Consider the following 13,716-nt stretch of genomic DNA (forward strand, 5'->3'; position numbering starts at 1 on the left):
TAAGGATACTAGATTAAGAGGTGTATCAACAAATCTAGGAAGAATACTTACATCTTTTGAAGAACTAGGAAGAAAGTCTTGATGATACTTGAGAGGATTTGAAGAAATCGGCCAAGGAATGAGAGAAATGACTAGAAATGACCAAATGACTTATATATGCTCTTGAGTTTACGGCCACATGAGTTTACGGCCGTAAACTCATGGTCTTGTCGTCGTGAACTCATTTAGATGGGGTTAGGGTTCGATTTGCTACATTGTGGTTCTAGCACTTTCTACTACTTATTCCTTAAGTATATTAGGCTCAAAACTCCTTAGAATGACCTTTAACCTGGCTAGAACTTAGTACTAATGAGTTTTACACTCAGTTGAGTTGATTGACTGGGCTTCAAAAGTAAAAAAAAATTCGGGTTGTCACAGTTTCCGTCATTGTTAAGTGATGATCTCAATCTTGGTATGGGACAAGGTTTCACTCTTATGTCAGACCAACACAAGGTAAGAAAAACATTTTATTACTTCTCTTTTGCAAAGTATATTAACCCAATGCATTTATAACTACTTGTATGTTGGTATAGGGTCTTATAGAAGCTGTCAAATAATTGTTACCCCAAGCTGAGAATAGGCAATGTGCTAGGCACATTGTGGCCAACTTTAGTAAAAAGTTTCTAGGGTAACAATTTGTTAATTTGTTTTGGGCTGCATGCAATACAACAACAGAACAATATTTCAAGGAAATAGTGAAGGATATTGAGCTTATGAGTCGAGAGGCAAGTAACTACTTGATGGAGAAGGACCCTAGAACATGGTCAAGAGCTTACTATCAAGTTAGTAGATGTTGTTCTAGTATGGAGAATGGAGGATGTGAAAGTTCAATGCGGTCATAGTTGAAACCGGGAAGAAACCTATCATCCCAATGCTTGAAGAATTGAGAATGTACATGATGCACAAATTGTTCACAACAAAACTTAATGGATGGTCAAGTGATGTTTCACCTGAGATAAGGCTGAGGTTGAACGAGTTAAAGGTTAATCAAAGGTTTTAGGAGGTATTGCCAAGTGGACTCAACCAGTTTGAGACTAGGTCAGGAAGTGAGTTATATGAAGCTGATTTAGATAAGAGGACATGTTCATGCAGGATGTGGCAACTTAATGGTTATGGGTGTGTTTATTATGTGGCTGCCATTAGCTACCTTAATAGAGATGTGGAGAAATACATGGATCCTTATTTTTGTAGAGCAATGTATATGAAGACCTACCACTACAAAATTTGTCCAATGAATGGAAGCAAGATGTGGCATGAAACAAATTACATTCCACCTTTACCCCCCGAAGTATAGAAGGATGTTTGGTAGGCCAAAAACAAAAAGAGTTAGAGATATGAGTGAAAAGGGTAGAGACCATATAGTTTCTAAGAAGGGTAAGAAGATATCACATGGTTTGTGCAAAGTGGAAAGACATAATAAGAAGACATGTCCAACTATTGATAGGCCAAGACCAAGGAAGTTACCAACTAGGCTAACAAGACTAAGACTACAAAGGTAATTACCACTTCCCATTTCTTTTTTATTCATTATTAAGTATGTATTATTTAACTGTATATTATGTGATTATAACTTGCTAAAAAAGTGGAGAAAATGACTGTAGAAGTGGCAAGTGGAAGTGGCACATGAATGAAATGTGGGGATACACATGGTAGTATGGTTAATAGGACTAAGAAAACAAAGGTAAATATAACTTCTTATTTATTATTATTTTTTATTTGTTATAAATATGTGTCATTTAAGTGTTTATCATTTGTGTATGGGTGAAAATGTGAAGAAAAGGACTGCAGAAATGGCAAGTGAAAGTAGGGCAGGAATAGAAGGTGGGGATACACAAGGTACTAGGGAAAGTGGGACTACACAAGTGACAAGGGAGAGGGGTAATGTTGTACTTCCCCAGTTAAGAGGAGGAAAAAGAGTGAAAGGATCATCAAGAAAAAATTGGCAACCCAAGTTATAGGAAAGAATGGAGATGGGAACACTTCAGAAAAACCTATCAGCTTAATGTAGTTTTTGCATGGGAACTGCATGGGATGTGTCCTTTATTATGTAGGCTTTTTTATGTAATGCTTTGTACTGGAATTTGTAGTGAAAACATGTTAGGATGTTTGCTTTTAAAGATTCTATGTTGGAATTGTTATGTAACGGGTTGCACTCACTTTGGTTATTAATATATTCTCTTGTGGGATCCAATGTCCTTTGTGTCCTTTTTATGCATTAGATGGTCCCTTGTTTCTTGTCCCTCCTGGAAATGTTATGTAGACCATGCTACTTAAAAAATTGTTTGTGGACCATATAATAACTCATCCATGATATTATATAATTAGTGGACCATATAACTTGCATTCTTTGGGGACCATAACAATTGATGCAATATACTATCAAGGAACTCATAAAGCAATGTTAAAATAGAACAAAAATCCAAGCTTTCTATTATATAATTACTCCATACAAAAGGTGTTACATGACCATACGTAATGGGGATAAAGTACCAATGTCTATACTAAATTGTCAAAGGGATCATCATTCTATATACCACCATTACACCATTAAACAACCCTATACACCCTGCATCACTTAGCACAACTTTAACTTGATTTCCAAATACCTAATCACCCAAAAGAGCATCCCTATATGCACCATGACCCAAAAACCACTTATACACCATGACCCAACATCCTACATCACCTAGACCAACTTAAAGCACATAAACACAAACAACAAGCAGACTAGAGCAATCAAAACAACCTTTTTCAACATCTTTTTCATACTTTGAATCTCAATGAATAGTTCTTGGATCCTAGCTTCAGCAAGTTCCTTCTCAACGTTCCTAAGAAGCTTGTGCTTTTCCACCTTCTTATGCAGCTCAATAAATTGACCATTCCTAACCAAAAGGTCGTTGATCCTAAGTTTAATGTTCCATAATGTATCATTGTAGTGTTTTGGTAATGCTAGGTCAAGCCATTGGAAGAAGTTGCAATTGTCGTTGGATATCTACAAAAGAAACCCACACACCAGAAAAAGGGGTTTACTGTTCATAATTTAAGGTTTTCTTGTTGTAAAGGGGGGGGGGGGGGTTGTCGATCAGAATGGGGGGTTTGCAGTAGAAAAATCAAAACTTTAGGGTTAAAAGTTATCGACTGTAAACGAAGGATAACTTACCATTGAATTTGCGTAATTGTAGAAGCGACAATTTGGGTTGTTAGGCTTCCAGGCTTCTCTGAGCTTCGAGACAAGCTGATCGCGGCACAAGAAGGGATGATTCACTTCAACACGGTAAATGTCGACAGTGTTATAGGATTCGGAGGAGGATGACATTGTCGAAAGGGTTGGTGTTTGTCGGATGGTATGGAAATAGTGATAGTGGATTATTTAACCCTTACAAAGCTTATGTAGTACGCTGACTGAAACCCAACTGGATTCCATAGACCACATCACATATGACTTTCGTTGACTAACTGGGTAACCGGTAATAAAATGAAGAAAACCTAATTTTAGCAGGTAATTTGTCACTTTAGTGGGGTCAAAGGTATGAAAATTAGTTGAAGTACCTTTTAAAACCAAATGGAAAACATTATTGTGCTTCCATGTCAATAACCCATGCTTAACTACTTCAATAGGTTTTATGCACAAAAGTCCATTATTTTGGGAAAATTTTGATAGGCTTAATTTTTTTTTTGAATTGAAAAATCTCGATTATTTGATTTTATATCATAATCTGTAATTAAATAATCAAGATTTTTCTGTTAAATTGTTTTTAAGACTATTATTTTTTTCTCACAACAATGAACTTTTATGCATAAAATTCATACTTTAACATAAATTTGAAGGGAAATATCTCTAAAGGAAATTTTTTTGCTTGACCTTCACATATGAACATTTGAAAGACAAGATCCTTTTGCATAAGGAGTTTGCATATAATAGATGCTCAAACATTCTTAGATTTGAAGACAAGATCCTTTTGCATAAGAAGTTTGCATATAATAAATGCTCAAACATTCTTAGGTTACATGGAGTGGTAACATGCGGTAGCATGTTCTACATCATTAACACGTCATATTTTTGTGGACACCTAAGTATAGTTTGATGATATGGAATGATGATGTGTTTAAAAGGTAAAAACTTTTTTTTTATTAAATCAAATAAATGTTTATTTAAATATTTAATTAATATAAACTTTAACAAGATACAAGTTGTTAAGTTGAAGTTACAAATATTTAAAGCTGAAACAATGAAATGGTCAGATGGTTGCCGCCCGTGTTCATTTCCATCTTCTCTTTCATCTCCCCAAACACTTGACGAGACAATATTGGCGCATGAGCTTACCGGCTGGGTAAGAAGTGATAGCGAGGAAGCCACATAAGCATAGCGAGGGAGACGACGAGGCCACTCCCACCCGTCTTATATATACATAGCACATTCATTGAACAACATATTGACAGATAGTTAAATTGATTTTTCTAAACTGTAATTATTAAAAGTTAAAAATCATCCAAATTTTAATACAAAGTGTTCCGATTAAGCTTCTTAATTGATAAAAACTTTTTATGCATATTAGTAATGATGATTTTCGTAAAAATCCAATTCAATTTTTTTTTACATATCATAAGTGATTGGACGTTTTAAAAAAAACAATATTATTATATGGTATTGAGGTTATGTTTGGCACGCCACATCTAATTTATTATTTCAGAAGTTTTTTTATGATATTCCAAATATATCATTTTAATTTTTTTTAGAGAAAACTCATTACCATAAATTACATTTTATATCTTCTCATAATTTGTCAGTTAGTTTTTACCAAACGTTTTTTTTATTAGTCAACTTAGGCTTGTTTGATGTACTAGCTAAAAACATAGCTGCTAGCTGATAAAAAATATTTTTTAGTAAAAACTACCTGATAAGCTAGCTGAAATATATAAAAAGATAAAAAAGAGCATTTAGAAAAATATGTTGTTTATAATTAATTAAGGGTATATTTGAAATAAAAAAAAACTTTTGAAAAACTAGTCTAAGTAGCTTTTTAAATAGCTAGGTTTTAATTTATTTTTTAGTTTACCAAACATGACAACTTAAAAAAACTCGAAAAATAAGCTAGATGTGGCTCAACAAACATAACATTATAAGTTCGCAAATAGTGTTTTAGACTTTCAGCTAGTACGTCAAACATAAGATAATTTTACTTTATATATTCATATAATAAATATTTAGTTGTTAGATAAATATTAAAAAAAAATTAAATCTGTTGGCATGGTTGTTTCAAATAAAGACATCATAAATGTTAAACTATATATATATATATATATATATATATATATATATATATATATATATATATATATAGTTAGAAAATTGGGGTATAAAAAGGCTTGGAATTTTGAGAATTGTGTTAAACACTTTCAGATTAAAGCATTTGGGTGGTACTCCCAATATTCTTTAATCGGATAAGACCCAAAGAGACAAGTACTTAGAATGTTTTGATGATTGTTTCGTATGTCCCATAAATGAGACCAAAACCGACTTTATGATCTTTGTCTGAAAACAGTCATATGCCAGTTTCAAACTGTCATAAAATTATAAAAACTGACATAAAAACGGAAGTTTGGATAAGGGTCAAACAATGGTCAATTCTTTGAAAACTATAAAAACTGACATAAAAACGGAAGTTTGGATAAGGCTGCCGCCCCTTGGACCCCGCTCCCAGGGGCACTGCCCCCGGATCCCCGTTCGTTTAGGGGCTTAGCCCCTAAATGACAGTGTGCTTTGAAACTTGATTAAAATTAAACAAGTGTGTACTCCACACCTTCCTTACTTGTTTAATATTTATCAAGATCACTTTTTGTCAACAAAATAATCCCATTACACTTAAATAATATTGATGATAACAAATTACCAACATATATATATATATATATATATATATATATATATATATATATATATATATATATATATATATATATATATATATATATATTCATAAAAGGTAATTACAAAAAGTGTGGATATAATTTATGTATTTTAAAAGGTATTTAAGTCAATTTGTTAAAATCTAAAACGGTTTTTTGTTAACCATTAGTTGAAGTAGTTTTTGAATTTGAAACTTTTTGCTTAATCTAAAAGATAAATGCTTCTCTTGCCGAACGAAATTTTTTTCCCAAGTTTTTTTAATTGAAAGTTAGAAATTAGAAGCTCCCAAAAGTTGTATGCGGAACACACCCGTAATAAATTGTACAATCATAGAAATTTGGATCGGATTATACGGTTCAAATATTTGACCTGGTTTCGATCAAACACGAATTATCATTTCGGATTTTGAATTAGTTTTGATTATTGAAATGAAAAAAACACATAAAACTTTTTTGTAATATTATATATATATATATATATATGTGTGTGTGTGTGTGTGTGTGTGTGTAAAATTAATTCTCAATGGCTTTAGGAATAGTAAAGTTTATATGTTTCAGATTTTTGCTATATATATATATTTTTTCCTGTTTGATAGTTTAGTCCCTAAAATAACATGTGTGTGTGTATATATATATATATATATATATATATATATATATATATTGTAACACTCCAAATCAGGTATTACCATTCGAACCCTTGAAATGACAAATGTAACATTATGATCCCTTAGTGCGCAGGGCGTACTCCATAAATACGCTTAGTGTACTAAGGATAAGTGATCGCGGAGGGTGGTATCGTACGCTGGGAATACCAAGAAGTACGCGAAGCGTACACAACAGAGGGCAAAACCCTAATCCTCATACTTGACACCTATTTAAACACGCTTAAGCCTCTTGGACTAAACCCTAATCATCCTCCATAGCCTCATTTCGCCCTTTTACCTCAGAGTTTCCTTGTGAGAGTGTTCTTGAGCCTAAAGAGTGCATTTGTGGCCATTTTGGGGTGTATTCAAGAAGAAGAAGTTAGTAAGCAAGCTTGGTATGGTATTGAGCTTCAAGATCCTGCTTCTAGACCACCTTGAGGAGCTTATGGAGGTATAAAGCCTTAATCTTTCTATCTTATTCATTAGATTGGGCTATGGCTTGTTACATTGTACCATTTCTGTTCATGGATCATCTCTTGGGAGTTTGCGCAACTCAAGAGCTTAGGAAGAATAGATATGAGGTCCCTTAGCTCTTTCATACCATAAAAATCCAATCTTGATGAGTGTTTTGACTCCATGAATGGGTTAAGACCCTTGGAAAGGTCTTAATGAAGTATAAGGGGTTGTGTGCATGACTGACTTGTACCCTGCGCGTAGCAGCATGTACGCAACACATGCTGACTAAGACATTAGTACGCTGAGCGTACTAGAGTGGTACGCTGGGCGTACGCACTCAAATGGGTTTTGGGCTTCGTATGGGCTTTTATGCCCTTTGGGCCTTAATTAGTCTTGGGTCTGGTCATGTTTTGGGTTGAAGGTCCAATTTATTTGTTTTGGGGCTATAGTTGTTTTGGTTGGGACTTATTGGGACATATGGCCCATTAATAGTTTTGGACATGGACTTTGGGCCCATTAGTAAGGGGAGACTTTTGGGCCATTGTAAAAGGAATTAGGCTTAGGTAATTGGGTTCTACATTTAAGATTGTGTTTAAACCCTAATTTAAGGTTAATGGTATTATTGTTCAGCGTGGGTGGTTTCGGACTGTTAGACGTGCAACTTTTGGATTCAGGAGACTAAGATGAGTCTCCTCACCATACCAATGAGTCAAAGGCACCAAGGCGGGCCCATTTTGTGATATATGGTATACTAGTTGATGTAGTAACATGTGATATACTAGTTGATGTAGTAATATTTGATATACTAGTTGGTTATATGCTATGTGATATGTTAGTTGCTTCTGTGATATTTGCAGGAAAGACCATGGGGGGTGCCCATGACACTTGGTTAGAAGACCATGTGGGGGTGCCCATGACATTCCAGGTTAAGACCATGGGGGTGCCCATGACACTTGGTTGTAAGACCATGTGGGGGTACCCATGACATTCCAAGTAAGACCATGGGGGGGGGGGGGTGCCCATGACACATAGGTGTAAGACCATGTGGGGCTACCCATTGATGGGCTTTGAGCAAAACATCAATCCTTTAGTGTACATCCAAACCCTAATGCTTTGGATCTAGTTTGTATAATGAACATGCAATAATCATCCAAAGTTCATAAACCCTAGATCTAGCATACAATAATCAAATCAATATATGAATTAGGGTTTAGATCTTACCATTGATTATTATTTGTTTATTGTCAATGGTCGGTTTAAAATTTTCGATCAGTGAAAGGCTATAAAGTTATAACTTATGAGATTGTCCTAAAAAATAATAAAAAAATAAGAACTCTAGACAATTTTGTTAATATCGTAATACCTTACTTGGAAATTAATGGGTTTCTTACTTATTATCCTTTTTTATCCTATAAAAATTAAAATGTATCGTAAATACAAAATTTATCTAATTTTTAGAAAAATCATAACTATTTTTTTAATAAAAAGAACAACTTTTAATTTTTTTTAGCAAGGCTCTTTAAAAACTGTTTTCCATAACGCCAAAATAAAATAATTGTTATAGAGAGACTTTTCACAAAAAAAAGTCTTGAAAGTAAGATGAAAATAAGAAAATACCGTTGAAGATCAATTTCGCCAATTAGGCTAAAGGGAGTGATAACACTCCTAACACCTTATCACTTCAGTTTTTTGAATGTCACCTCATTTTTCTTCATTTAACACATACTCTTAACATTTGGTAAGGAGTGGTAACACTCCTGACACGCTATTTTTTATTTTCTTTTTCTAATTTAATTTAATTAGTTTATTTTAATAAATAACTTTTTTTAATATTACACAAACATTTATTTTTTATTTTTATAACGACACACACTTCATATTAAATAAAAACGATTACAATAATTTAAAGCCCGATTTAATCTATGTTATTGTTAATTACAGAACTCAAACACATAAGCAAAATTCCAAAATAAAGAAAACAGAGGAAGGGTAATAAGGTAATATACCATTTACCATTACACTCACCATAGGTGGCATAACCAGCAGTGGCAAAACCATCAGTAACTACTATAACTAAAGAAAACTTGAGAAAACTCCATGGTTGTCCTTGTCCACCACCACCTGTGGTGGCTGCAGCTGTAGTTTCCGGTGGAGTTGATGATGATGTGGACTGATCATTGAGGATAGAAGAAGATGAGATGATGGACTCTTTGGTAGCATTTGTAGTGACACTAGAATACAAATGAATATTCTTGTTGCTATTCAAATTCAATACTATGGAGAAAATTCGTTTGGGTTGAGTAATTATTGACATGGCTCTTTATTTGGGATCCCGGTGAAAACAATAAATTATTGAGAATCTTATATCATGCAATTTGGTAAACTTCAAAGGGCATAAAAGGGATTATCTATGCTTGATCATCTTTTAGCTTTTAGGGCTCAAATATCAAATATGCAATGCATGATTTTAAACTAATATTGTTTAAGTGATTCCCTTTCTACAAATCTTGAAAGCCAATTTATGTCCTTAAGATGTTGTGTTATGACCTATGAGAGCTCTAAAAATTGTTATATCACTGATTTTAAACCTCACAAGAAAGCCTCTGGTCGCAGGGTTTTGATATAGTGAATATGAAAACATGAATTATTATAACAGAGCATCATAACAAGTAAATTAACAAATTGAAAGGGGTTTGAATTCATTTTTTGAATATATACATGACAACCAACAATTTACCACTAAGCTCACCAACTTCTTTTGTTTCTGAAGACTAAGGTCACACAAGAGAGGTGATGTGAAAATACACAAATGTTTTTCTTTCTATATAAAGACATAGTTTGAGTTTGCTAATCATCCTTAATAAATTAAGGTTTTTTGATGCGTCGCCAGTGGCGGATCCGGATCCCACCCGGGATACCCCTCAAAATCATCCGAGATATGCACATTTTTGCCGTTTTATTCTTCAAGCCCCCTTTACAATCGATTAATTTCTCATCTGTCTTCTTTCTGTTGTGATTCAAATTTCACCAGCTGTCTCTCTCGTTTTCCCTTCAATCGCGCACAAAAGAACACGAGGTTCAACCTATTTCCCTTTAATCGAGTTGCAGGTTTGATGAGCGAGATGGAGAAGGGTGCGTGGGTTTTATGGGATTCACATAGAAAACGAGGATTTATCTTCTTCTTTTTTTCCGATTTGCAGGTGTGATTACAGTGCAGCTAATCAGTGGTGGTTTTAGGGGCTTATGGTGGCTATTCTCACCAGACGAAGGGGAGGTTGGTTGATGGCCGCTTACCTGTATGATCGGAAACTCACGATGCTAACAGGTTCACAAATGAAACAGTAAAAACTCATAAATAAGGTACGCATCAGTTATACGAGTCGTATGTAATGTTGGTATATGATGCTCTTATTTTCTTTTCCCCATTCATACAAAATTACATAATTAAATACTAGTAAAACCATTGATATGCACACAAAGTGTTTGCATAAATGCTTCAGTGACATTCTGTCTTGTGATTTCTGTTTCTTGTAATTTTGATTTCTGTGATTTGGTATTGTACATTTGAATGCTCTGTACAAAATATGTTTATAAACTTGATATTAATAGATGATTTTGTATCTCTACACTTGACTTGATGTTGTCTTGCGATAACTATCAACTTGGTTTTATCTCAATAGTGTCATAGTCCATTTCCATTCTCTTAAAATTTAATTATATACACAACACTTAATACTTAAAGTAAGAGTCTAAGATACAAGGGTGTCATAAGATGATTTTTCACCAAAAATGTATATCTTCCTTTGTTTTTTTCTTTTATCTTCCGATTTTGGTCTTGTTTGGATAGGTTCTGAACCGGCGATTGAGTCTTTACCATATAAGTGATGCAATACTCAAAAAAGAACATTTATCAAGAGTTTAGAAAACAAACATTTTTTGGAAATACTATATCACAAAAAAGTAACGCAAGCTTTGTCAAAGAAAGTCTTTAATTTATCAGATGTTCTTTCTTTCTGAAGTTCAATTCCAATTCCTTGCATGGGCGAAAGAAAAAAAATATGGGCTACCCCTTTGGCTCCGCCCCTGTGTGTTGCCATTAACTTCGACAGTTAAAGCATGTCTCAAGCAAAGGCCAAGACGATGAAATATCTCAATTATATCTATAAGGTATGCAGGGGTACTTCACACAGTTATTGCTCAGGTAGTTCTTTCAAAGCCCTTCATTTAAAAAATGTACCATTCTAAATCCTGTGGCCAACAACGAGAGCTTTGGTTTCCTAAAAAACTCGAGGAGAATTTATTGTTGTAGTGCAAAATATCGGGGCACTATTAAGGAGCTTGATGCTCTCTGCAAGGATGGAAAGTTAAAGGAAGCGGTGGAGGTTTGAATTTAGTCGAGCAGAAAAACATATGTGTTGACATGCATAGGTTGTTATTGTTGATGAAAGAATGCGAAGATTCTCAGGTATTCAAAGAAGCCAAAGACGTTCATGAATACCTTAAACGATCAGTATTAAGATCTCATCGTGATGTTTATATTTACAACCAAATCTTGGAAATGTATTCCAAATGTGGTTCCATGGAAGAAACATATATGGTGTTTAATGAAATGCCTCAAAGAAATCTCACTTCTTGGGACACCATGATAACATGGCTTGCTAAAAACAGCCACGAGAAGATGCAATTGAAATATTGAGGAGGTTCAAAAGGTGGGATTAAAGCCTGATAATCAAATGTTTGTTGGTGTCCTCACTGCATGTAGTGTTGTAGGAGACATCAGAGAAGGGCTATTGCACTCAGAGAATGAAGCATTAGAATTCATTGAAAAGATGTCAATCGAGCAAAGTGTCGAAATTTAGGAAAATATCATGAATAAATGTAGGGTTTACGGTGATTTGGAGCTCGGAAACAAAAAAAAAATCATCAGAATTTAGCAATCAAGGAAAGGCTTACAACACTACATGCAGCGATCAAGGTTTACGGTGACAGCCTTCTCGTTTAGATGAACAATCAAGGAAAGGTTTGATACCACACAAAAAAAGAAAACAGAAAGAAAAAAAGAAATCGTTAGAGTTTAATCTTGTAGGTGTTAAAACCAAAACTCATAAGTATAAGGCCGGTGATACTTCTCACCCTAATCATGAGAAGTTCTACTGTCATCTTCAACGTTTAAAACAACACATGATAGGTGTCGGGTATGTGGCCGAGACTGAATCAGTAGTTCATGATGTGAACACTGAAGCTAAAAAAGAATCTCTTTTAATATATAGTGAAAGACTTTATCTAGTGGAAGTTCTTTTGACTAGTCCAGTGTGTGCACGAGTATTAATATATAAAAATATTCATGTTTGTGCTGATTGCCATAAAGCACTCAAAATTATTTCGAAAGTGGTTGGAAGAGAGATAATTGCACGTGATGCAAACAGGTTTTATTATGCAAAAAATGAAGTATGTTCTTGTGGAGATTATTGGTGATAATTCAGCTTTTATAGTTAATCTGTTTTGGTAATTCTATAAATACTTAGTGTTTTGTTCACTGTGTATCTATCGATTATCTCAACGTTTTCTGAATGGAGTCATATTTTTATCACTAATAATCATTTTACAATTGTTTGCTTCTTTTCCCATTGAGTGTTGTATGGATAAATGATGTCTATTTGTTCTATAAACAAAGAATGTTTTCTTTTTTGAAATAAAATGAACCATCTTAATGATTTTACCCTTATGTGTAGAAATGATGCCCATTAAAAATGTCTTCCTAAGAACAATGATTGGGATCGGGAAAAAGAAACCCCTTGCCTGTGGGTCTCACCTTGATAAAAGTGAACATGTAAAAAACAATTTCCCTATTAAGTGCATAAGCAAAAAAAAAAAAAAATAGCACCTTTGTCCAGTATGATATATATATATATGTATATATATATATATATATATATATATATATATATATATATATATATATATATATATATATATATTGGTGTTTTTTCTTATTCACCTGAGAAGCCTTTATAGTATTGCTTTTGGATATTAATCAAATGATTTAGATAGGAGTATTATAGGAAATCATCATAATAAAGAGCATCTTATTAATAAGACGGAAATTTTGGGCTTTTTATTATATTTAGTTTGTAGCAACAGATTATTATAAGAAGGTAGTTGGAAGGTGAGAAGATTATCTTTTTTGAAATCTGGTCCAGCACCTTGGGAGAGAACTAGACATTCGAAATTCCAGTAAACATTAGGGTTTCTTGTGTTGTTTTGAGTATTTTCAGTCAATACAGGAAATTATTGATTATTGCTTTTTGTTGTTGATTTCTACTTAAAAGTTAGGTTCATTGTACCTTTAAAAACGAAATATGGTAGTGGATATTGAAAGATGATTAATCCATCAAAGGAAACATGAGCAATAGCAACAAATTTTCATATATATATATATATATATATATATATATATATATATATATATATATATATATATATATATATATATTGCTTTTGAAGGTGCAATAAACCTGACTTTTAAGTAGAAATCAACAATAATCAACAACTTCTTATTTTGATTGAAAATACTCAAAAACAACACAAGAAACCTTAATGCTTACAGGAATTTCTAGAGTCTAGTTCTCTGCTAAGGTGCAGGACCAGATTTCAGAAAATATAATTA

General features: G+C 33.4%; 1 long non-coding RNA gene and 2 pseudogenes across 3 annotated transcripts; all 3 read left to right on the plus strand.

The window, feature by feature from the left end:
* Positions 1-9,636: 9,636 nt before the first annotated feature.
* On the plus strand, positions 9,637-10,677 carry LOC145093529 (uncharacterized). 3 transcript variants are annotated; one of them, XR_013702906.1, is made up of 2 exons: positions 9,637-10,181; positions 10,250-10,677. It is a non-coding gene; the product is annotated as an uncharacterized LOC145093529 (long non-coding RNA). The 3 variants fall into 3 exon arrangements; XR_013702905.1 differs by having other exon boundaries at positions 9,637-10,157; XR_013702908.1 differs by having other exon boundaries at positions 9,637-10,125.
* A 430-nt stretch (positions 10,678-11,107) lies between these two features.
* Positions 11,108-12,036, plus strand: LOC145095986 (pentatricopeptide repeat-containing protein At2g34370, mitochondrial-like; annotated as a pseudogene).
* On the plus strand, positions 12,033-12,524 carry LOC145093528 (pentatricopeptide repeat-containing protein At2g25580 pseudogene; annotated as a pseudogene).
* Positions 12,525-13,716: the final 1,192 nt, after the last annotated feature.

Source organism: Lactuca serriola, chromosome 3 (assembly GCF_051521515.1).
Source record: "Lactuca serriola cultivar US96UC23 chromosome 3, Lser_US96UC23_V15, whole genome shotgun sequence".
Lineage (NCBI taxonomy): Eukaryota > Viridiplantae > Streptophyta > Magnoliopsida > Asterales > Asteraceae > Lactuca > Lactuca serriola.